This window comes from Xenopus laevis, chromosome 1S, assembly GCF_017654675.1.
Source record: "Xenopus laevis strain J_2021 chromosome 1S, Xenopus_laevis_v10.1, whole genome shotgun sequence".
Taxonomy (NCBI): domain Eukaryota; kingdom Metazoa; phylum Chordata; class Amphibia; order Anura; family Pipidae; genus Xenopus; species Xenopus laevis.
Genome location: NC_054372.1, coordinates 164571020 through 164597373, shown reverse-complemented (window position 1 = coordinate 164597373; position 26354 = coordinate 164571020).

The window sequence follows — 26354 nt, the reverse complement described above, 5'->3', positions numbered from 1 at the left end:
CATGGAGCTGGTCACTGCTCCTGTATAAACTATAACAAACAAGGGAAAGTTGTGCTCACCACTATTTTTTAAAACCATTAGGCGGGGGTGCAATGAGGCTGTGACCACAAAATACATATAGTCAAATCCAAGAGTCCTCTGCACTCAACCCATTATCAATATATTTAAGACAGCGACATTTTGTGCATACTGCTACTAAAAAATGCCTTACCCTTTAAACAAAACAGGGATTGTTTGTCCATATATTGCAATATATTTAAGCTGGCCAACTACGTCAAAGTCATCCCATATCTGGCCAGTCCTATGCTCAATTTTATCTGATTCATTAAGAATTCTATTGCTTCATTATACATTTTACAAAGGGACTAGGTATTACCTGCAACTTAACTTGCTGCTTTCAAAGTAAACCTCCATACTTGGCTGCCCTTTTATTAGACACCAGTGGGATCACCTGACTATAGCTGGGAAGGGTGGGAGCTACAACATGGAGCTGGTCACTGCTCCTGTATAAACTATAACAAACAAGGGAAAGTTGTGCTCACCACTATTTTTTAAAACCATTAGGCGGGGGTGCAATGAGGCTGTGACCACAAAATACATATAGTCAAATCCAAGAGTCCTCTGCACTCAACCCATTATCAATATATTTAAGACAAGGGTTGAGTGCAGAGGACTCTTGGATTTGACTATATGTATTTTGTGGTCACAGCCTCATTGCACCCCCGCCTAATGGTTTTAAAAAATAGTGGTGAGCACAACTTTCCCTTGTTTGTTATAGTTTATACAGGAGCAGTGACCAGCTCCATGTTGTAGCTCCCACCCTTCCCAGCTATAGTCAGGTGATCCCACTGGTGTCTAATAAAAGGGCAGCCAAGTATGGAGGTTTACTTTGAAAGCAGCAAGTTAAGTTGCAGGTAATACCTAGTCCCTTTGTAAAATGTATAACGAAGCAATAGAATTCTTAATGAATCAGATAAAATTGAGCATAGGACTGGCCAGATATGGGATGACTTTGACGTAGTTGGCCAGCTTAAATATATTGCAATATATGGACAAACAATCCCTGTTTTGTTTAAAGGGTAAGGCATTTTTTAGTAGCAGTATGCACAAAATGTCGCTGTCTTAAATATATTGATAATGGGTTGAGTGCAGAGGACTCTTGGATTTGACTATATGTATTTTGTGGTCACAGCCTCATTGCACCCCCGCCTAATGGTTTTAAAAAATAGTGGTGAGCACAACTTTCCCTTGTTTGTTATAGTTTATACAGGAGCAGTGACCAGCTCCATGTTGTAGCTCCCACCCTTCCCAGCTATAGTCAGGTGATCCCACTGGTGTCTAATAAAAGGGCAGCCAAGTATGGAGGTTTACTTTGAAAGCAGCAAGTTAAGTTGCAGGTAATACCTAGTCCCTTTGTAAAATGTATAATGAAGCAATAGAATTCTTAATGAATCAGATAAAATTGAGCATAGGACTGGCCAGATATGGGATGACTTTGACGTAGTTGGCCAGCTTAAATATATTGCAATATATGGACAAACAATCCCTGTTTTGTTTAAAGGGTAAGGCATTTTTTAGTAGCAGTATGCACAAAATGTCGCTGTCTTAAATATATTGATAATGGGTTGAGTGCAGAGGACTCTTGGATTTGACTATATGTATTTTGTGGTCACAGCCTCATTGCACCCCCGCCTAATGGTTTTAAAAAATAGTGGTGAGCACAACTTTCCCTTGTTTGTTATAGTTTATACAGGAGCAGTGACCAGCTCCATGTTGTAGCTCCCACCCTTCCCAGCTATAGTCAGGTGATCCCACTGGTGTCTAATAAAAGGGCAGCCAAGTATGGAGGTTTACTTTGAAAGCAGCAAGTTAAGTTGCAGGTAATACCTAGTCCCTTTGTAAAATGTATAATGAAGCAATAGAATTCTTAATGAATCAGATAAAATTGAGCATAGGACTGGCCAGATATGGGATGACTTTGACGTAGTTGGCCAGCTTAAATATATTGCAATATATGGACAAACAATCCCTGTTTTGTTTAAAGGGTAAGGCATTTTTTAGTAGCAGTATGCACAAAATGTCGCTGTCTTAAATATATTGATAATGGGTTGAGTGCAGAGGACTCTTGGATTTGACTATATGTATTTTGTGGTCACAGCCTCATTGCACCCCCGCCTAATGGTTTTAAAAAATAGTGGTGAGCACAACTTTCCCTTGTTTGTTATAGTTTATACAGGAGCAGTGACCAGCTCCATGTTGTAGCTCCCACCCTTCCCAGCTATAGTCAGGTGATCCCACTGGTGTCTAATAAAAGGGCAGCCAAGTATGGAGGTTTACTTTGAAAGCAGCAAGTTAAGTTGCAGGTAATACCTAGTCCCTTTGTAAAATGTATAATGAAGCAATAGAATTCTTAATGAATCAGATAAAATTGAGCATAGGACTGGCCAGATATGGGATGACTTTGACGTAGTTGGCCAGCTTAAATATATTGCAATATATGGACAAACAATCCCTGTTTTGTTTAAAGGGTAAGGCATTTTTTAGTAGCAGTATGCACAAAATGTCGCTGTCTTAAATATATTGATAATGGGTTGAGTGCAGAGGACTCTTGGATTTGACTATATGTATTTTGTGGTCACAGCCTCATTGCACCCCCGCCTAATGGTTTTAAAAAATAGTGGTGAGCACAACTTTCCCTTGTTTGTTATAGTTTATACAGGAGCAGTGACCAGCTCCATGTTGTAGCTCCCACCCTTCCCAGCTATAGTCAGGTGATCCCACTGGTGTCTAATAAAAGGGCAGCCAAGTATGGAGGTTTACTTTGAAAGCAGCAAGTTAAGTTGCAGGTAATACCTAGTCCCTTTGTAAAATGTATAATGAAGCAATAGAATTCTTAATGAATCAGATAAAATTGAGCATAGGACTGGCCAGATATGGGATGACTTTGACGTAGTTGGCCAGCTTAAATATATTGCAATATATGGACAAACAATCCCTGTTTTGTTTAAAGGGTAAGGCATTTTTTAGTAGCAGTATGCACAAAATGTCGCTGTCTTAAATATATTGATAATGGGTTGAGTGCAGAGGACTCTTGGATTTGACTATATGTATTTTGTGGTCACAGCCTCATTGCACCCCCGCCTAATGGTTTTAAAAAATAGTGGTGAGCACAACTTTCCCTTGTTTGTTATAGTTTATACAGGAGCAGTGACCAGCTCCATGTTGTAGCTCCCACCCTTCCCAGCTATAGTCAGGTGATCCCACTGGTGTCTAATAAAAGGGCAGCCAAGTATGGAGGTTTACTTTGAAAGCAGCAAGTTAAGTTGCAGGTAATACCTAGTCCCTTTGTAAAATGTATAATGAAGCAATAGAATTCTTAATGAATCAGATAAAATTGAGCATAGGACTGGCCAGTTATGGGATGACTTTGACGTAGTTGGCCAGCTTAAATATATTGCAATATATGGACAAACAATCCCTGTTTTGTTTAAAGGGTAAGGCATTTTTTAGTAGCAGTATGCACAAAATGTCGCTGTCTTAAATATATTGATAATGGGTTGAGTGCAGAGGACTCTTGGATTTGACTATATGTATTTTGTGGTCACAGCCTCATTGCACCCCCGCCTAATGGTTTTAAAAAATAGTGGTGAGCACAACTTTCCCTTGTTTGTTATAGTTTATACAGGAGCAGTGACCAGCTCCATGTTGTAGCTCCCACCCTTCCCAGCTATAGTCAGGTGATCCCACTGGTGTCTAATAAAAGGGCAGCCAAGTATGGAGGTTTACTTTGAAAGCAGCAAGTTAAGTTGCAGGTAATACCTAGTCCCTTTGTAAAATGTATAATGAAGCAATAGAATTCTTAATGAATCAGATAAAATTGAGCATAGGACTGGCCAGATATGGGATGACTTTGACGTAGTTGGCCAGCTTAAATATATTGCAATATATGGACAAACAATCCCTGTTTTGTTTAAAGGGTAAGGCATTTTTTAGTAGCAGTATGCACAAAATGTCGCTGTCTTAAATATATTGATAATGGGTTGAGTGCAGAGGACTCTTGGATTTGACTATATGTATTTTGTGGTCACAGCCTCATTGCACCCCCGCCTAATGGTTTTAAAAAATAGTGGTGAGCACAACTTTCCCTTGTTTGTTATATATATAGATAGATATATAGATATATAGATATATATCTATATAGATATATAGATATATATCTATATAGATAAATAAATATTGGAATGAATGGGTGCACACCAGGAACGTTTACATTTTTTTTTTAAATTAAACATATTTTATTAGAATAATTAAAAACAGACCATTTTTTAATTATTGGCCTTTGTTTTAGTTTGGCCTGTTTTTAATTATTCTAATAAAATATGTTTGATCCTTGAAAAAATTGTTTAAATGTTCCTGGTGTGCACCCATTCATTCCAATATTTATTTACTTGATTATGGGTAGCACCTGGGTCATTTATTACTTTTGGAGTACGAAAAAAACACAAATTAAGATCAAATTGAAAGGTTACAAAGAACTGACTATTTTACAATATACTAACATTTAACTTAAAGGTGAACTACCCTTTTATGGAAGCAAAACATAATACAATGTGCATATTTTAGTAGAAAACTAATAACAAACATTCTAACAAGCCATAAATAAATTCTGTGTTACAAATATCTGAGACTCAATTCAAAAATATATTTTCTCTCTTTCTCTCTCTCTCTCTCTCTCTCTCTCTCTCTCTCTCTCTCTCTCTCTCTCTCTCTCCACTGTTTTCTATCAAAGAATAACATTTCATGCCAATAAATTGACCTTTAAAAATTGCTGATCTGAACTTTTTGACAAACAGCCACATACATCACTAGCATAATCATGCAAAATGTAAATGTTGTTGCCTAGACCAATATTAAAAGTGTCTTTAAATAACATTACTTAATAATAAATAGGATTCGGGTGAAAGTAGACAGGAACAAGTAGAGTGTCTGAGGCAGAAAAATCTGGAAATCCAACTTGGAGCAAAGAGTAGATAGCTGTCATTTATTTAGATAGGTATGAGGGAGGAGGTGGGTTTTGCCAAGGCTTGGGTTAGATCATAGCAAGAAAAAGGTTGTTATATAAAATAGAGCAGAATGATATTTGATCAGTGGTTTCTATATACTGAGTATGGAACTTTAAGTTCTTTCTTAATGAACCATAATACTTCTCATTCTGCTTTCCCCAAGAATTAGTGAGCAAGTTGTGTTACATAAAGTAGACATAGTCAAAAAAGCCAGTATTTGGCTGAGGATCATTGGAAATGAATTATTTTATAGGAAGAGATAGCAAGTGGCTGCTTTTGCCCTCATATCTGTAGGGTGGGGGGAGTTCCTGCTGCTACACTGGGGTCAAGGCATCACCTACACATCTCAGCTCTGGGCTGAACAGGCAAATACAATTATATTTTGATTCAGTGTATATTACAGCATTTTCTTTTTAAAAATGTTTAATCGTGTGTGGGTTTCCCATTTGTGATTGTTCCCTTTTGAAGTTGGATATGTCTTTATTTACCAAAAGTCCGTGCCTTCTAGGTACTTGTAAGCCTCGGCCACAAAATTGAATTGTGAATTTTCTGAAAAAATAACCCATGAAATGTAATGCTAAAATTTGTTTGTGAGTTTCAGTCTGATTTTTGGTTGGAAGGGGATTTAATAATTGATTGAAAATCAAATTTTATATTTTTCTGTATAGATTTTGCCTTGAAATGCAGTAAGATATTAAGTGCAATTTCTCCTTGCCATTTCATGCTATTATGACACAATTGAATTGCACCAATTTGTGTTTTTACTGATCTGATTTATCTTATCGCTTTTTCAGATGCAGCGTCCTAACATTATATACAGGCCTTCTGTTTGTGAAACAAGGAGGATAATAAAGTGGCCTGCAGTCATATAGGTGTTGCATTTGATTGTCAAACAATATTAACCAGCCATAAACATATTCACAAAAGGGTTAGAATGGCTTCTTAAATGAAGTGCTTTTAGAAAAGTGATGTGTAAGGTTACAGAAGCAAGATATGCCTTAGGGCCTTTTTCAGTGATAGAGAAATGTTGCAAAGAAAAATAAAATCTATTCCTGACTAGAATAAGAACTGCAAATTTACTACTGCTGCATGTTGTAAATGCTTTTATTATTGTTTTTAGTATCTTAGCTCTAAATTAACACATAGGGGGTTATTTATTAAAGTCCCAATGTCAAAATCTCAAAAAATTCATCTACTATATATTACTATAAAATCTGAATTTTTAGTGGAAAAACAAAACTCAAATTCTTTGAGATTTATTAAACTCCAAGGCTGCAAAAGGCAGAATCCGAAAATCTGCCATTTCAGAGAGGTCCCAATACTATTTGGAAGTTTCTGTGGTCTGCGCTGGATTTAGCCCTAAAATCTGACTATTTCGGGCAAAATCCCCCCAAAATCGGGCAATTTGGTAAAAAATACATAAAAATCGCACAATTTGGATTTTTGCTTGATTGTATTGAGTTTTCCCCCAAGCTTTTTTAATAATAAATAAGGTCAAATCGTGGATTCTAGTTTGGTCCCCATAAGGGGGATAAAGGGCAGAACACTATAAAAATCCACCATGAAGTGCTGTCCAGTGCATCACAGGTTGCAAGCCAGCCCTGTTTCTAAAAGGGCAGATGGTTAGGACAGGAACCCTTGTGGCCTGCATCCTCAGCCGCTACTACCTGCCTCCTCTCCTTCCACCCTTTGGTAAACCCAGAAGGCAGTATTCAAAGTGGTGCAAAAAAAATATGGCTGATTGAAGTTAAATAAATCACCCTTTTAAGAGTATATGGATGGCCTTATATCTTATATAATACACAAAAGCCATGAATATCCTGTAAATTATATCCTTATAAATGGTGAGTTCTGATGTCATCAGTTATAAACGGTGAGTTCTGATGTCATTTCTGTCACATGACTCATTGAAATTTGTGTATTATAATAAATAAAGTACCCCCAGTTGTAAAATATGAGGATATTAGAAGTTACCTCGGAGTTCCATGACCTGTATAAAAACACTCGGCCTTCGGCCTCGTGTTTTTATATGGTCATGAAACTCCTCGGTAACTTATAATATCCCTATATTTTACAAAAGGGGGTACTTTATTCACTATATATGCTAGCATTGCATGGGGAATTTGATGTTCCATCTACATTTTTAATTACCTCTCTGCTTTGCCAAACTTTTGCACTGCTGAGAAGTTCTCCATTGTAATCTAATGTAACTCATCAGATAGATGGGTGGGCTAGTACCCTGCATTGGCTTGGTAAAATCAGGTTTGCAGGAAAACAGACTGCTTAACCAAGCTCATCACCCTTGAAAACTCCAAAGGTTCCTCATTTGCAACAATGAAGTGCTGAGTAGTTCTACAGAACTATAGAATGGGGGAATCTGCTTATTCATGTGTGTGATTATGGGTAAAACCTTTGTGGTTTGGTGGACAATGGGTTATTCTATGAAATCACTTAGGAGTGACTAAGAAATGCTGCCTAAAAAGATGACATCTTTAGCAGGGACAACTCCAAGGGTTTTCATATTGCCTGCACAAAGACATACTATGAGTATATACTAGAGTAGGAGTTTCCCTTTACTAGACAAAATCCTGGAAAATGTCAGGGTATAGCAGCCTTTCAAAAACAATACAAATTACAGAAACGCGTCAAGCGTGCTGTTGGGACATAGAACCTGCTTAACTTTTTAATGAAGACTCCATAAAATATGGATTCTAACTACTGCTGGTGCTCCGTGTTCTACATATTCATTTGAAAGCCTGTACGTGCCGGGAGCGTTCCTTTGCACGTGAAAGCACAGCAGGACAATTATCTACAAGATCAGGGTGCTCCCGTATTCTTTCTCTCTGCCTTTAATACAAATTACAGGGAAGCACATAAATATGATTGGCATTTATGAGGAGTGGCAGGAAGCAATAGAATAAGTAGTTAATGTAATAAATGTTAGCTTTAGATATTGTTATATGTAATTGGTGCATACAAATGGCCATGTGGAACAAAGGATATACAGTAGCTTCTACATGAGTGGAAAATAGAGTCAGAATGTTAATCAAATGTCACCAAAGAAGGCCACAATGATGATGCTGAACATTTCATTTCATGTACCTACTATCCCATCAGGTATTCACCTGGACATAAAATATGCCATGCCTCAAATTAACCAACTTGCAGATCACTGGCCAATAGTCTCTTAAGAGTCTATAAGCAGCATGCAACCTCATAGTTGAATACAAATGAAGGGCATTAACCAGAGTATAATATTCTTGCTAAACTTCTCCTTGTCCTTAATCTAGACATACTGCCCTACAGGTCTCTATTAGCCTTGGCTAAAGTTAATGCTTACCTATTGGTTGGTGCATCCTCAAGTATAACTAGCCCAGAGGATCCTAATAAAATGAAGGGGAAGGAGTGGGGTGATATTAAAGACCAAACATTCTTGCAAGGACAGACTCTTATAATAAATTAGTTTAATCAGAAGAGAACAGGGGAGCAGGAAGTCTGCGGGGCATAAGTGTAGAGGATGAGAAATGAAGAGGAATATTTTTGAGGGGTAGTACTTCATTGATCATTATAATAAATGATCATTTAATTTGCATTTGAATTGCATTTATAAGAAGCTGTGCAGAATGAAATGGTCAGACTTGCCATAGAATATACAGCTTTCTCAGTACGATTCAATTCAAGTTTTCAACCACACGTTCCATATCAATCTTTATGTTCTTGTCCTGCCCTTCAGGGCATGGCCAGATGAACAGCTTTCTGTTGTTCCTATGCCTAATTCATTTTCCATCTAACTGAAAATGATTTCAATGCTTATTCTCAGTCATTGCCAGGGCACCTTTGGAATACGCCAGTGCTGTATTGATAGCTTACATGTCTGCAGGTATATTTATTGTATTCTACTCGCCTTGATATTTTAAAGTTGTGCAGTAAGGCGAAAGAATAAAGATGCATTCATACATCTACTGTATTTTGTACTGGCTTCCTTCCATTTCTCTGTAGCATAAAAGAAGTACAGTGTGTCAGAAATGTCAAACCTGAAAAGACAAAAAGAATAAGAGAAGACTGGGCCAGAGGGCATTTCTTTAGGAAATACAGAGGATTTCTCCAATAGATACAGGAAGACGAAATCTATAATGAAAAAAATGCCATTTCACCCCAGACCAGTGCTTTGTAGTTGAAATCGTGCAATAGAAATGTATTCATGTTGTAGAGGATTCAAGAAATCTAGCAATTGTCCTGTGCAAAACACATTTTCCGTTTCATTCAATTTTGCATTAAGGTGCCATGGGCCAAGCAAACAATACTATGTAAAAGAAGCTATGCAAAGCCTAGCTAAAGTATGCCTGGAGACTGGGATAATTATAAGGTTGCTAAAGGGATACTGTCAAGGAAAAACCTGATGTCTACAAAATGTATCGGTTAATAGTGCTGTTCATGCATACTTCTGCACTGAAATCCATTTTTCAAAAGAGAAAACAGATCTTTTTATATTTAATTTTGAAATCTGACACGGGATTAGACATGTTGTCATTTTCCCAAGTGCCCTCAGTCATGTGACTTGTGCTATGATAAACTTCAATCACACTTTACTGCTGCATTGCAAGTTGGAGTGATAGCACCCACAGCATACCTTATTATTTAAACACATTGTTGAATACGTGTCTCCTGGACTTTCCAAAACAAACATCACTAGTGTCTCATTTTATTTTGATTAATTTTAGACCCCCTCCACTACTTATTATCTTCCCATATACTTTACTGATTTAGTGGTTGACTCATTAAAATCTTATTGAAACCCACCTTTTACTTTTGGATTTAATTCTTTTTAATTTTTTATCCATTCCTTACTCTCTATTGTGCCTTTTCCTTTCTCTTGTCTACCTGCCTTTTGACATTTTAATATCTACTTCTCTCCTTAAAAGGTACCTGTTGGACAAAAAAAAATCCCCAACCAAAGGTGCGGGGCTCCGGTTAGGGGTAACAGTAGTTTGTTTTTTTTTAAATTGCCCCTCCCTCCACCAACACTGGGCCACCCACACTGGGAGGGAGCTCTCAGTACAAGCCGCCACGTTGGGGCATGCTCTGATGGACATGGCCACTTGGGTCTTTTTCCCAGGGAGTTCCATCACTAGCGGGGGGAAAAAAAAACTACTGTTACCCACAACCAGAGTGTGGGTTCTATTAGCCACCTTTCGTTTGGGATAATATTTTTGCCCAACAGGTGCCTTTAACTAGGAATCACTTTTCCAATGTCATTTTAAGGGACTGGTTCCAGCAAGCTAACTGCCCCTGTCCCTTCAGATACAGAACTCACATATGCTCAATCAAGCACACATAAAAAAACATTTATTATTTCCACAAACCCACAATATAATTCAGAATGCATCTGAAGTTGCCCATTAAAATGCTTTAAAGTAAGCAACAGTGGGAGTTGCTAATTTCAATTGCGTGAGATTTTTGTGTTCTTACTTTACAGAGATTTTGTCATTCATCATTTATAACTGCGGTCTTTGTATTAGAGACGTGTACTCTTTTATAACATTGCATAGACATTGAGTGGTTTGCAGCATGGAATCATTCAGCTGTTTAGATCATTGTTTCAATATTTTCCAACTTTATGCTATAAAATTACAAGCACCTCAAACTTCAGAAATGTTTTCACATATTTACACAGTTGTTTCTGAGAGCTTTTAGCTTTTTATTTGCCCATAACCTTTCACTTTCTGACAGGCCTACATAGTTATAAAGTCTTGTTGCTTTAAAGGAGAAGGAATGCTACCAAGGCAGTTTTTTGCCAATAGATTAGCAACAAAAGTGCAAGCTAGAATGCCATTTTTATTCTTTAGAATGCTTTTCCATACCTAAGTAATCAGCTCTAGACACTGTGTCTGGTTATTTAGCAGCTGCCATATTAGCTTGGTGTGACATCACTTCCTGCCTGAGTCTCTCCCTGCTCACTCATAGCTCTGAGCTCAGATTACAGCAGGGAGGGAGAAAGGAGCAAACCGTGCATGCTCAAGCCCAAGCCCTAGAGGTTGAAGCTAAAAACAGAAAGTCTGATACAGAAGCCATTGTGTACACAATCGAAGGAAAGAAATGTGTTTTTTGTTTTGACAGAGGACTCAGAGCAGCATTACTTTGAGGGTTTACTAGTGTGTGTGTGTATATATATATATATATATATATATATATATATATATATATATTTACTTGGTAAGGGCAGCACTCCGCCTTTGCAGCATCCCTCGGGTGCACGGTTATATATAGTATAAGCAGAAAGAATTCTATTGCCTTGATAAAGGTCCCTGTGTGGACCGAAAGACCGAAACGTCACGTCGGCTTGCATGTGATTTCACAATACAGATTTGATTATATCACAAGAGATCTCGGTGTTGCTGGTCTTCTTTTTGCTTATATATATATATATATATATATATATATATATACCTTTCTGATAAAGCAAACCTTTCCTTCTCGTTTAGCGAGGTTGAGCAGCACTGCATACACTGATTCAGAAGACACTGGTAGATATTAGTAGGCACCAGGTAGACAAAAACGTATGGGTGAATGGAATCAATGAAATGTATATGGAACAAATATCACCTAAATATATTACATTTTTTCAGTGGTTAACACCAAATTTTTACACCTTGTTTCAACCTTGTTTCGTCTCACGGTATATTCGTATACTGCTGAGATGACAATAAAGTTTACTTTGACTTTGACTTTGAACCAAAATATTTACCAGGGCAAAAGCTGACCCATACAAGATTGCCTTGTATTTACACGGATATACAGCCTATGCAGCAAACCAATGATATAATTCATAAGGTATTTATATGCATATCCTACCTGCACCCATTGCTCATCAGACCTAAAGGACGCATTTTGCAACAAGAGAGTAAACCTATAGCCATAATTTAACAGGACTGTGTGGTGCCTTGGCACTCATTTTTTTCTAATCATGTGAAATAAAAAGGACTTATTATGGTTTATAAGCTAGTTTCCACCCCTATGACCTGTGCCTGGGGCAAAGCCAATGTTCATGACATTTGCTATTTTCATGTTTAACAGTAAAAAAGCATTACTATTTCTCAGGATACTTATGAACCAATAGTACAGAAATGTTCCATTCACTTGAGTGCAAGGGATGCTTAGAAAATAATTTTTTTGTCCTACTTTTTCAACTCTACATACAGTGTTACATGTGAGAAGCAAAGAGAAAGAAATCGTTTTCCTGATACTACAGATGCATTTGAATTATTAAATGAATCCAACAGTCTCCAAGGTGGTGAATGAATCAAATGTCAGTCAAGTAAATCACTTTTATGTCTTTCAAGGTCAAAACAATTTTCACCCGTTTCATTATGAGATTTATTTTGTGAACTCTCCAGTTTATTAAGAGCCATAAAAAGATATTTCTTTGTATATGATATGGACTGGCAGCAAAACATGAGACCACTGCTAGCTATATGTGCATGTATCATTATAAACAATAAAACAGCACTCCTAGTTAAATATATGTATAAATATGTATTTCTTGAACAGGTATGGGTTCCACTAACCTGATATGCAAAAAAAGAGTCCACTTTCAGCAAATAATTCTATTTTTTAATTTGTTTTTCCTTGTAATAATACTCAGTTGATGGCAACTAAGCTACATGATTACATACTGGTGACAAAGCCATCCTATTGGGTTTATTTAATGTGTAAATGTTTTTGTTTCTTTTAGCAGACTTAAGTTATGGTGCTCCAAATTATGGAAAAACTCCTTATCCCGAAAATACTCAGGTCACAAGTAATAATGGATTAATATATCCCATACTTATATATTACACGGTGGCAAAGTGGTTAACACTACCACGTTGCAGTCCTGGGATCCTAGGCTAAGTTCTAGCTAGGGCAATATCTGGCTGGAATTGATATAATGATATAAGGAATTTGCATGTTCGACCCATGACTGTGTAGGTTTCCTTCAGGTACTCTGGTTTACACATTCTAGAAATTCAATATTTCTGCATTCCCAATATTTCACACAATTCTAAAAACAATTTTTTCGCTCTGACTTTTAAAGGGAAAAAACATAATTTATTCGTAGAAAAAAACTTGCATTTTTTGATATTTATTAAAGGGGACCTGTCACCCAAAAAAAATATTCAAAATTCTATTTTATCACATTAGTCAAGCAAAATGAACTTTAATTACACTATATAAATTATTTGAATCTCGTTTCCTTCAGTCTGGGAATTCATAATTTTAGCAAGCAGGCAGGAGCCATTTTGTGGATACTGTTATTAAGACAAACCTTGTATCATCTCAGAATCTTGTTTGTGCACCAGAATGGGGGACCTGATGTCCATCCCCATGCCCTGGCTACACAATTAAATGGTGAAGAGAAAGGCATAGAGGAGGGGCAGACAATATTTGATTGACAGCTGAGTTTTTTAAATGAGCTTTCAACAGCTATGAATGCTTTAATAAAAAATAGAAATTGGATCTCATGTTTAATTTGATAAGGACTTTTATTATACAGATTTTTGTGTCTGGGTGACAGGTCCACTTTAAACCCTGATGATATTTTATGATGAAATTTCGTGAAAACTTATTGATAAAAAGGGGGGGGGGAGTCCGTGTGGATTTGGTTGGAGTGGTTTTCAGAAAATTGTTAGAAAATTTCAGATTTTGATAAAAAAAAACAAAGTGAATTAATGAATTACATTTATCAAAACTTAAACTTAAATTTGCCAGAATGCAAATTGCAAAAGCATATTATGGATTTCAATGGGTGATATTTTTTTATTGAGTAGTTACCATCATTACCATTTAATAAATCTAACTCTCTGGTCATCCTGAATTCATGGAGCGCTAACATCTCTTCCCCCGTTTGGCAGGGGGTAGGCCATTCCTCGCATCCACCCTACACAGGGAACTCGTCAGACTGTAAAGCACATGGGCAGGAGATGCCCCGAGATGACTAATTTGGATTATGAAACAGATATAGACATTGCCCTCCTGCTATTTAAAACTAAAGGAATGGAAATTAGTGATTACACCAGCATAACAGAACATTGAGCTGCATAATGCTGGTAAGAACTTCTATTACATATGATCAATATTTTGAACTATTTTTATTTTTCAGTTTTCATTGTCTTTTAAGATTGAATAAAATCCAGCATGAATAACCTCATACTACAGCCTGACTGCCCGAATGGTGAAAAACCATTTGTATTCCTTCAGCTCCAAATTCCTTTCTTCAGGTGGACTCTTGAAATTTGTTCTTTTCAATGTTAAAAAAGGTCCCCCATTATCTGTTTGAAATGTCATCTAACATACTTGTAATAGGTATCATGTCCGTGCACAAGAGCTTCTTCTCCACAGAAAACAATGCCAACCAACAGATTAATTGAGACTATAAAGACACATAAAGAAGCAAAATAATGTTTTCATACTTCAAGTCAATGCCTTTTTTATACAAAAAGAGAGCACTTAACTTTAACTTAACTTTAGTAGACACTGACACTGCCTAGAGTTTCAGAGTCTGTTATCCACAAAACACCTAAAGTCTTCTGACAGTCTATACACCATACTGACATTAACTAATTTAGTTGAGCTTATGTAAAAAGCGTGTATTTACACTGAAATTCCAAAAATAAATAAAAAATTAATTTCTTTACAGAGCCATACCTGATTCCAGAGACTGAAAGGAAAGACATTACCCATCAAAAAACATTTCCCATCCCTCCTTAGGCTCGCAGTGTCATGCAGCTACTCCCTTGCCTTGGTCTATTGTAGTGATTTGAGACTTGAAGTACCCCTGTTTTCCAGAGAATCTTTGCACCACTCACTATGAAAAGCAGAGAGACAACATGTCCTAAACTCCATAACTTCTCAATGGAATAATGTGAGAGAGGGGTTGCATTAAACTGTGAGCCTAAAGATAGGTGAGGAAACGATCCCTGTAAGCAGAATCAAATATATCTGTGGAAACTCAGGAATGTTTTCATTTGTAATGTATTCCAAAATCTTGTGCATTTTTCCTTCTACAGATGTCAAAGTGAAGTGAAGTCATTTGGCAACCACATGGCTAAGCCCCTTTAGTACTCCTAGAAGGTTACCATCAGATCCTGGACCTTTATTTAATGAAGTTACTTTGGTAGGATTTCATTAGTGATGGGCGAATTTATTCGCCAGGTGCGAATTCGAGGCGAATGTGCGCGTTTCGCCGCCAGCGAATAAATTCGCGAAACGCCCGCAAAAATTCGCCGGCGTCAAAATTTTTTTTTCGAAAAAACGGACGCCGGCGCCAAAAACGGACGCCGGCGCCGTTTCGCGAATTTCGCGCGAAATTCGCGAATTTTTCGGCGAAGCGAAACGGCGCAAATTCGCCCATCACTAGATTTCATCCTTTCTTAAAAAGATGTTTATGTAAATGTTATCTTTTTTACAGAAGACAAAAGTAAAATAATAAATCAATTACATGTTAATACTTCATTTGCTTAAAAAAAACTTGACTTAGAAGATGTATTGTTAATTGACATCTCTGTATGATTTCTTACATCTAATCGCTTATTTTTTATTGTTTATAATTATTAACGCATTGAGTTTATTCACAGGCCTTTTTCAAGAGTTTGCGACTAGTGATGGGCGAATAAATTTGCCAGGCATGGATTCGCAGGGAATTTCTGTGTCTCGCCGCTGGAAAATGTTTTTCCGAAACTGTGGTGTAAATTCGTTGATGTAAAATCCACTGCATCCAAAAAAATTGTTGAATAAGAGACTGCAATATGAATAGGAGATGAGGAATAGAAAGATGAGTAATAAAAAGTAGCAATAAAAATAGATTTGAAGCTTTACGGAGCATTTGTTTTTAGATGGGGTCAGTGACCTCCATTTGAAAGCTGGAAAGATTCATAAGAAGAAGGCAAATAATTCAAAAACGATAAAAAAAATTAATAACGAAGACCAATTGAAAAGTTGCTTAGACTTTTTTATAACATACTAAAAGTTAACTTAAAGGTGAACCGCCCCTTTACCAATCAAAAATGTATAAAACTAATATATGCAATTGCCAAGGAATGTGCATTGATCCCATACATTATTTTTACGTTTGTAGTTGTAGGCTATATTTGTGGCACTTCCATTATACTTTATTTTTACTTTACTTAGCCTTGGAGTGCTCCTACAAACCCCTTTGTATATGTAAAAGAGATTTCCACCAGTAGGTGGGCTAAATTTCTATGTGGTTGTAGAACCACCATACTCATTTCTTTAATTGTGGTCTGAGGGTTTATGTTGATGTGGTATGGTGACTTTATGATCATAAAATTGTTACTAAAAACCCTAGTCTTTGAAAATATTTGCACTTGCGCATAATGAGTTAGTGATATAGCAAGGGGCCAGTGGATGTGAAACATATTTTCTTGTGTTGAAGCTATTTTCTTCATCAAAATATGGGCTGTAGGATATCTCTAAACCAAACAGGGAGGTGCAAACATTTAAAAAGATCACCAGAAGTAAATAGAAAGGTCTACCATAAGGATTTTACCTTGACATGGTATGGTGACATATCAACTTTATGCTCATAAACTTGTAACTAAAAACCTTTTTTTTTTTTAAAAAAAAAATGCATACAGTTGCACAAAATATGTTGCAGATACATCAGGTATAAGTTTTTAGCAAATTTCCACAACCCTCTTTGAACTAAAGAAAATTCATTGAAATAATAAACAAATTAATATTAATGTATTTATTTTATTGTGTAGAAACAATTTTGAAGATGAACATTTGACTCAACGCTTAGGAAGGGTATTCACTAAAACTCAACTTTTTCAAACTATAATTAAGAAAAAAATTTCGACCAAACTCCCAAACCCAATTCCCTTAATTTACCAATAAAACTTCTAGAAAAAAACAGTGCAGGAAAAAGTTGTGACAAAATCGTGAGTCAATCAGGCGATTTTTTAAATTGTTGCCCTCGAAAACTTGACTTTAAAGCAACTCGACTTTATTAGATTATTGGATGAAAGCCAGTGTCAACAGCCCGAAACTATTGAGAATCCTGAAGGTATGAAACATGTTCCAATTGTTAAAGGGACCATCTGCTATTGACATCTACATGATTTTTGGATTTTGATTTCTAGCATAATAAACCTTGAAAAAATTTGAGTTTTTTCCTCTACAAATCCTGTTTTTTCCTCTTTAAAAACTAGACTCGAGAAATTTGAGTAAATTCACAACAATTCGATAATAGGCAGGCACCACTCCGGGACACCAATTGTAGAAGTAGTAGAGTCCAAGAGCCAATATTTAAATAAAACAATCTTTATTTTACATTATATATAAAATAAAAGCTTTTAAAAAAAGGCTTTTATTTTATATATATTGTAAAATAAAGACATCTACAGTTGGGGGCACATTTACATAAGGTCGAATATCGAGGGTTAATTAACCCTCGATATTCGACTGTCGTAGTTAAATCCTTCGACTTCGAATATCGAAGTCAAAGGATTTACTGCAATTCGAAGGATTTTAATCCATCGATCGAACAATTTTCCTTCGATCACAAAAATCTTAGAAAGCCTATGGAGACCTTCCCCATAGGCTAACATTGATGTTTGGTAGGTTTTACTTGGCGAAGTAGGGGGTCGAAGTTTTTTTTAAAGAGACAGTACTTCGACTATCAAATGGTCGAATGGTTGAATAGTCAAACTATTTTTAGTTTGAATCGTTCAATTCGGAGTCGAAGCCGTAGTCGAATGTCGAAGTAGCCAATTCGATGGTCGAAGTAGCGAAAAAACTTTCGAAATTCGAAGTATTTTTTCTTCTATTCATTCACTCGAGCTAAGTAAATGTGCCCCCTAGTGTTCCGAAGTGGTGCCTGCCTATTATCGAATTGTCGTGAATTTACTCTGGGGAATGAGCACCCAGACCCACTGTGGAAAGCGGTAAGCTTATCCTATGATCCAATAGATTCATGCTTCTCATAGTTTTGTATATATGTAGAAAAAATTGAGGTTTAATAAATAGGTCACTAAATGTAATTGAAATGTAACCTAAGCCTTTGAAACTTTGCTACCAACTTGTTATGTGCATCTATCCTAGTGGATATAATTTTCTGCAGCAAGGTCATGACAAAAGTAAATATTCTTCATTTTCTGACATTTCTTGCTTGGCTAAAGGTTATTGGCTATATGCCAACTTGTCTGAGTTCATGTTTTGATTCCTCATTAGTGCTCTTTCATATTTCATTCTCCACTGTCCCTGTTTGCCTGGCATATATATTTCATATACAGAGTAAGAGATGACAGAAATGTCAAAGCCCAAAGGAACATGAATGGAAAACCTTCAAAATCTGAAGAGAAAATTTGTTGTAGTGTTGGTATGTAATAGATCTATTAATGTCAAATGTTACAACTTAATTTAGTGAGAAATATATACGTAAAATATAAATGTAACACTTATTAGCTTTTTCCATACTTAGTAAGGGACTCCTTTCAGGGATCACGTGACTGTAAGGGGTCCAGACAGATGTAACAGTTTGGTTAATGGACTAAAAAAGGGAATAGGCAGATCCTGGCTGTATTTAGATACAGGGTTTGTGCTATACTGTATATGCAACCTCTTTTAAATTGGTGCCCCAATTTCTTAGTTAACAGTGGGCTCATTTTTCATGGGGACCATAAGTGCAGTTGGCTAATAACCTGCCCCCTGGCCTATATCTATATATGTAGAATAAGACCCCATAATTTCTGATGAGAAACTTGTATTCAAAACAGACAAATGTACTAGTCACCCTTTCCCTATGCGTTAGCTCTAAGCTGTTTTTAAATTATGAAATGTTAATGATTTCCCAATTTACTCCTTTCAAGCGAGGTATTTGAGCCTATCTTCGAAAATGAATGTACATTGATTTAGATCTCACAGACGTAGTCGCTTTACACAGTTTCTTGTCCAATATAACCTTCACACACAATGAGCATAATTCCTCTCACTTCTAGAAGGGCTATTGTACCAAATCGTTTTCAAGATAGGCTGCCTGGAATGATTGGTTTTCCATATTACGAGCTTATCTTTCCAAATACAAAGTGCTGATCCAGCAAAACTGGTTAAGCCTGCATGACCTCAACACAAACTAAAGCAATGCTGCTCTTCAGCAGTTCAATGTCTGAGAAGGTTTTTCAATTTGTTAAATCAATGATAAGCCAGTTCACAGTTACAGTATATCAAACATCCTGATTAATTGGCATCCTGTATGGAGAAAGACAACAGAAACCAGAATGCATTGCAGGATTTGTCAGTCCTTGTTCTACCCCCATGACATGTAGAATAGGGGCTTTAAATCTTTATTAAGCTAAGGTTGGGGAATGCCTTTCCCTTAACAGCTTTTCAAATGCATCTTTAAAATAAATGTCACCTGAAGAGTGCCAATGATTAGACGTTATTCACATCATCCCTTGCCCGAGTGGAGCTTACAGTCTAAGGTCTCTATCACATTCACACAGGGTTAATTCTATCAGGAGCCATTTAACCTGTGTGTTGTTGGAGTGTACAAGGAAAACATAGTACCCAGGGGAAACTCAATGCACATTAAAACACCTGCATGCAAGATCCCCTAAAATTTGTGCTTGTGAATAGGGTAGGGCACACATCTTCCTCTCATTTTATTTATAATTAAAAAAAATACATTCAATACAGAGTGTCATAAAAAAGCTTAAAGGTATACTGCGGAAAACATGTTTTTTTACAAAATGCATCAGTTAATAATACTCCTCCAGCAGAATTTTGTGTTGAAATTAGTTTTCAAAAGAAGAAACACATTTTTTTATATTTAATTTTGAAACCTGACATGGGACTAGACATGCCATCAGTTTCCCCAGTTGTATGACTTGTGCTCTGATAAACTTCAGTTTCTCTTTACTGCTGCACTGCAAGTTGGACTTAAATCACCCCTCCCTCCCCCACAGCAGCCTACCAACAGAACAATGGGAAGGTAACCAGAAAACATCTCCCTGGCACCTGCATTGCTAAAAAAGCCCCATGTGCCCCACCTAATGGCAGATATGAGAACAGTGCACAATAGTAAAAATCCCAGTCCTGCTAACAAAAGTTGTGACTCCTTCAGGAGAAACAATAGCTTATCTGAAAGCAGTTCCATTGTGAAGTGCTGGCTCTCTCTGAAAGCTCATGACCAGGCAAAATGACTTGAGATGGCTGCCTACACCAATATTACAACTAAAAGTACATTTATTGCTTCAAGAATCATATTAGAATTCAAATGGTAGAATGAATTACGTGCAATATCATGACAGATTCCCTTTATGTTTTCAAATTCCTGATTGAATATTTGACTGGACTTTCTAAACTATAAGAGTCACTGTATAGATAACACTTCTTTTTAGAACAACAAGAATTTCTTAACTTTCCAATAGTTATTGTGATATTAATTAAAAATGAATATGGCATATACACAGGGTCAGACTGGGCCAGGAAAAAACCCAGTGGGCCCTGGCTTTTTTGGGCCCTGGCTTTTTTGGGCCCCACCAGCCCAGACCCGCTCCCTGCACTGTCGCTACTTACCTCTCTCCCTGACCCCGGCTGCAGTGCAGGAAAAGATATGCATGGGAGAGGGGGGAGGTGCAGGTTGTGGCTGGGATGGAGGAAGAGGGGGCTCTGAAGCTGGGGGGCCTGAGCCCCTCAGCCCCACGCTGCATATACATAGCAATGCATAGCAAGTACAAGAGATAGATTTGTTTATGAAACTAATCCCAAATTTTTGTGGATGAAAGATTTGTGGATGAAACCAATGCCAAATTGTATCTGATGAAAATATAATTGAAATTGATGGACATATGAATCTAGACCAATATGGGTGGAGTGACCCTTTTCATTGTAGCTTGCAATGCTCAACAATATAGACAAGGGAGACAGTATAAGTAAATTTGGTGAATGCAGTTCATAAAAGTTTCACATTTTAAGAACAGAAGGTGATGAAAGAGATGACCAAAACTATAAAAAATTGATGTAAATAATAATAATATGTTTGCAAAGACACATCTACACAATGTAACCCTACCGGCCATATTGATGACATCCCAGTACAATGGCAGAAGGTGCAGTCAATACATGTGAGATGAAGGACTACTTATATTCAAATCCAGGCCTGAATGAATACTCGTTAATTTATGTTTTATTTATTCTGAACCCTTTGTATGATCCATTATATGTAACTTTTTGCCACTGACTTCCCTTTTAAGATTATAATTATTCCACAGATGACAGTGAACCAAAGTATTTATTTTGCATAAATACTTCAGATCTAAAGGTTACAATAAACAGAGAAGAAATTATCTTGAGAAGCTTAAACTAAACAGACACAGGTATCTCAGAGGAATTAGTTATTAAGAAAAATAAAACATCCCAAATATGTAGGAGGGCTGCCTGGTTTTCTAATTATTAGAATATTGCCTGAATCAAAACTCTTGCTTTTGAGGCAGCTACGCCCCATGCTGAGTTTCATACATAAAACATTAAACCCATATGGTATTTTGTGGTTCCCGGGTCTCTGGAGAAAATACACATGCTGCTCCTCTCGCTGTATGAAATGGCACGAGGTAGACAAAAAATAAATGGAAAGGATAAAAGAATAAGCGGAAACACTATTAAAGAAAAAAGTAAAGCATTTGTGTATTGGATTGGCATTTTCATAACCTTGGCAAAGTCATCTGAACAAACACAGAAAATGGTTTGGATGTTTTTTTGGGTTCAGTACACCTGTGTGACTGTGAATGAAATTTCAATAGTAATGTGCTGGTAGTATGACACACAAATACCAAAGACAACACGACTCAACTGTTAGTCTGAATAAGCAAAAAAAAAAACAAATCATTAGCATATGACACAGAAATTTTTAGCATTTCCTGCCGTTATTTATCTGGAGACAATTTCAAATATCTACTGATATACATTATTATTGAGCATCTAGTGCTGGGAAATTTAGTTTGTACAGTAACACAATACAAATATAGTTGCTCCATTCCAAATAGAAAAGGAACTTCGGGGTAATGTAATTAAAGGTCTTAAAGAAACCAAAAGAAACCGATCAGATGGGGGCTATTAAACAGCTGACCAGTAAATGCCACCTGCTCATTGGTTGATATGAGTTACTAGACACCTAATTTGTGTATGTTACAAGATTGTATATTGTGTATCTGTGATCTGTGTCTCATAGCGTGAGTGGATGGAACTGCTGAATGTGTGGCAGTTTAAATTGGAGGAGTTTAATTCAGGCAGCAAACTAATAATTCTATCCAGTCCATACTGCTGGGGCATATAAATAAAGTATCTGGCCTATGTGCAAATTAATGCCACAATCCCCCTGTCCAGAAAACCTGTCCTCAATTCTGTCTATAGTGATGAACGAATTGGTGCTATTTAGCTCTGCCAAAAATTCACAAAAAGCATTAGTCAATGGGTGTTTTTTCAAATCACATTACATTGAAATCTATGGTTGTTTTTTCGGCTGCGAGACCTGGGCAAAAAAATTCGCTCATCGCTACTAAATACCTCAGATCCAAGTCCCCATTCTATGTAAAGTAAAGATTATATTAGCCACGCTGACACATGTTTTGTCCACTAATGCTATGGGCTGTTTCGAGGCACTGATGTGTGGTTAACCTTCCGTCTTTGTTAGTGAAATATTGGATAAAACATCCCATGGATTCCATCTAGATTCCATTAAGTAAATGACACCTACTGTCTGCACAATCAATGTACCAGTTGATTGGGTGCTATGTGATACTACTCCAGTATTAACATTTCCCTAGGTTACTAGTGAAAGGCAAACCTCGCTGTGTACCGACCTTGCTGTCTGTGCTGACACATGCACACGCCTCCGGAAGACACGCTGGCAGCTGTATCCAATAAGTATCTGAATCATGGAGCACCAGGCAGCATTAGGGTCCTTTTAAAATTCAATTTTATTGATAATGCATTATAAAACCAATATTAGGCAACAGTGTATGCCAGCCCCACGCTCGACGCATTTCGTGGCCTCACGCCACTTCTTCAGAAGCACTAGGTTACTAGTGTAATGTACAGATATTAGGGTTGGAAATGGCTCATGCTTTATCCATGATTTAGTCATGATTTTTTTTTTATTTCATAAAAAATTTAATCTGAAGCAGTCTTCATCGTATTAATGAGCAATAAACACTTCCTGGTTCCAAAAGTTAAACCAATGGCAGTATCTAATGGAAAGGCATTAAGGCAGTGGTTTCTAATAAGTTCAAAAATGTATTAACTAACCTCTACTAGTGCCTGTATCAACAAACTCTAGGGATCAATTTATTAGCAAAGTCTAAGTACATCACATCCACTGCCATCCCAGAATCGAGTTCCCTGCTCACCTTCTCATAAAAAGAAATTAAGTTAGTCTGGCAAGATCTATTACGCATAAAACCATGCTGGCACACACTCATAGTATTATGATTTGCTATGAAGTCCAGTATCTTGTCCTTTATTAACCCTTCAAAAAGCTTCCCTACCACTGACGTCAGACTAACTGGCCTATAGACTTCTCCCTGAGGAAACGGATCGGAGAGTCTGTGAAATGCGTAGGAAATGACAGTGTGGCACTCATTGCTACTCCCTGAACACCACCATATCTCCAAACAGCAGATCCTTCTGAGGAGTCTGGACTTTTACCTTGGAATGTGATGTTCTTTTGATGCTGAACTGTTTGTGAGTAGGCAATTGGCGTTCTGAGATTGCTTTTAAAAAAATAAACGGAATTATACTATTATTATTTTTTCTTTTATCTCCGCTTCATGTATGGAGTAATGAATTAACTGTGGAACACAAAACAAATATGACATGCATTTATGGTTTTTGGACAACAATTTGAAAAAGTTACATGATACATGATTAACTTTTTTAGTAAATCAAGCCAAATTGTGATTGGGAGTTGAATTTTTATTTTTTTTAAATAATTAATTTAATTAATTAATAAATACAATTTTAAGAGTTAGTCCTTGTTTCAAAAACCTTTATAACCACTAAAATTCAACCTTCAATAAATTAGCCTCTTAGAGCTGTATATGTACTTGCATTGCAACCATATAAACCTTTTTGGGGGAACCATCAGCCTGCAAGAGGTGTGCCTGTGCAACTGTACTTAAGGAGCCACAAAAACAAATGATACCAGTATAATGAGCACATGGTGATCACGGGACTCCACCTCTGGTATAAATGTATGCCTGAAATGAAATATTCTTTGCAGGCACTGATCAAAAAATAAATTTTGTACAGGATTAATGATTTATAATCCTTCATCTGTTGAAGAGTAATTGCAAGAAATATTGAGTTGACAGAGGACAAAAATGTAAAGTTTAAACTGAGTCTTCTGAAAAGTGTATTAATCAAAGCTAAAGATGGATGAACAGCTATCAGCAGCTGCGGTTAGCTACAGGCACATACGTGCTGTTTTCCAAGGATTGCATGTCACTGTGATTATGATTAGCATATTTTACATTTACTTTCCTTTTGCGCTACCACCTGTGATTTTGGTTTTGATAAGAGGAGTTAGCAAAGTTGACTGTAACTTAAAAATACCCTTTTCTTGATGCGAGTAAACAGATTACTGTGATTTAACTACTACTAATCACTGCACATTGAGTTAAAACCAGCAAGGGTGCTGGAAGTTGGTCAACCTAGCAGGGCCATAAATACTGCTCTGTACACCAATGATACACCCTAAGTTTTTTCATAGCTTTTAAAGAGATATACCAAATGTCTAAATTAGCATTGGTTTGCCTAGTAGATTTCTGGGTATCTTTGCCCTTAAACACAGCAAAAGTCTTGACAATCCATTCTGTTGATTGCATGTGAGGTTAATACTATAAGCACAGCAGTTGTACTGTTATAAATAGTTATCAGTGTCATGTCTGTACTCAACCAATGGTACTGCAAGTCTGTAGGGACCTAACCCAGTTTGAAATGCAGACCATGCACCATGCTATGAGATGTAGACTATGCTGAAGAGGAGGCCCAGAGGCCATACAATTCTGAAATCCACAGGTTTAAAGAAATGCAGAGGTAAAAGCCTTCATTAGATTTATGTTCTAGGTGTTTTGATGATATTTATTAACTGGCTCCAAGCCCATGTTGTGCTGTTGTAGGAAGAGCAAAGATGATAAAGGAACCTAAATGACTAAGGTAAACCACTAGCCTGTTTCTTTCTTTCTTTTCATTACAATTATTGGTAGATTTCTAAAGCATAAACTATTTGTAAATAAAATAAAAATAATAGCAAAGTACATTTAGGGAGACATTGGTGGAAATAATGATTTATTTTTGCTTATGTTTTAAAACACCAGTTCTGCTACAAGGTATCAATAAAAACATTTGCTCCCTTTAGTGAGAAGACATTGACACAGTATATTTATTTAAAATTGGTGAGGAGAAATACTGTGTTGTGGTTTATTACAGGTTTAGTTAAATGGCAATTCTGTAGATTGCCAAAAGCTTAGTGAGACCATCAGCTTTTAAATGATGTGAAAACAAGGGAGGCACTACTAACACTTAAGGTCCATAAAATCATTTTGCCAGGACACATATATCCCATTTAATAATATGCTGACATCATGGGGGTTATTTATCAAAATCCGAAAAGTTCTCACAATTTTATGAAAACTAATCCCATCAAATCTGCATGGACTTTCCCCCCCTATTTATCAATACATTTTTCCAAAAATTTCTTGTGTGGGAAAAAACTATAGAATCGTGAAAAAAACCAGAATGGTACAAATTTTTCAGATTTGTCGCTGAAAACTGTCTTTTCCGGATTTGTTGCCCGAAAACCCCGAAATCTTCAGATTATAGACTTCTACAAGAACAAGTTGATGAACTGGATTGTCTGGCCATGGAGAAGGGAAGATCAACCAACATATTCCACAACAGTTTACAGAGATTATACATCATTCGCATCAGTCCATGCCACAGTGGAGCTCACAATCTAAGTTCCGTATCTCAGTCACACATAGCAGGGTCAGTTTTATGAGGAGCCTGTATTGGAATGTGGGATAAAACCAGAGTAATTTGAAGCATGCAAGCACAGGGGAAAATGCAAACTCCTTGCATATGGTTGCATGGCTGTAATTGATCCTCGGTCCTAGCACTGCAAGACAGCAGTTCTAACCACTGCTCAAAATTAATCTGATTACAGAATATATTATACCTTTTTTACTGGTCGCAACTAGCGATGAGTGAAATTATTCGCCAGGCATGGATTCGTAG